This window comes from Jaculus jaculus, chromosome 8 (genome assembly GCF_020740685.1).
Source record: "Jaculus jaculus isolate mJacJac1 chromosome 8, mJacJac1.mat.Y.cur, whole genome shotgun sequence".
Taxonomy (NCBI): domain Eukaryota; kingdom Metazoa; phylum Chordata; class Mammalia; order Rodentia; family Dipodidae; genus Jaculus; species Jaculus jaculus.
In genome coordinates, this window is record NC_059109.1 from 71,609,681 (window position 1) to 71,610,149 (window position 469).

Consider the following 469-nt stretch of genomic DNA (forward strand, 5'->3'; position numbering starts at 1 on the left):
GGTCACTAAGCCCTAATCAGCCAGTGCACATGAGACAAGTGAACTCAGTCACATCTGAGTCATTTGTTAATCAGGCACCACCCCCTACCCAGAGAGTGACCCCAGCATGTAGCACAAGTTGTATATGCACCACTTCCCTACCTTGTCACATATTATGGGTTATAATTAACTAGGCCTATTTCCCAACAGTGTATATGATAAGACCTCTTTGTCCCTCAAAAACCTGCTATACCACAAAGCTATATGTCTGAACTACAGCTATAGCTCTAAACTATCCCTATCCCAAGAAAGCTGTGTCTCATTAGCACCTTAAGCCTCTGCCCAGAGTGTGCGTTTCAGTGTCACAATAGTCTACAGCTTACTCTCTTATACTCTGAGTGCCTCTGCTCTAGCATTAGGGGTGGGAGACCCTGCTTAGTCAGCCTCTAACAGGAGTTTCCTATTTGCCAACTTGGATTTTTTCATATGC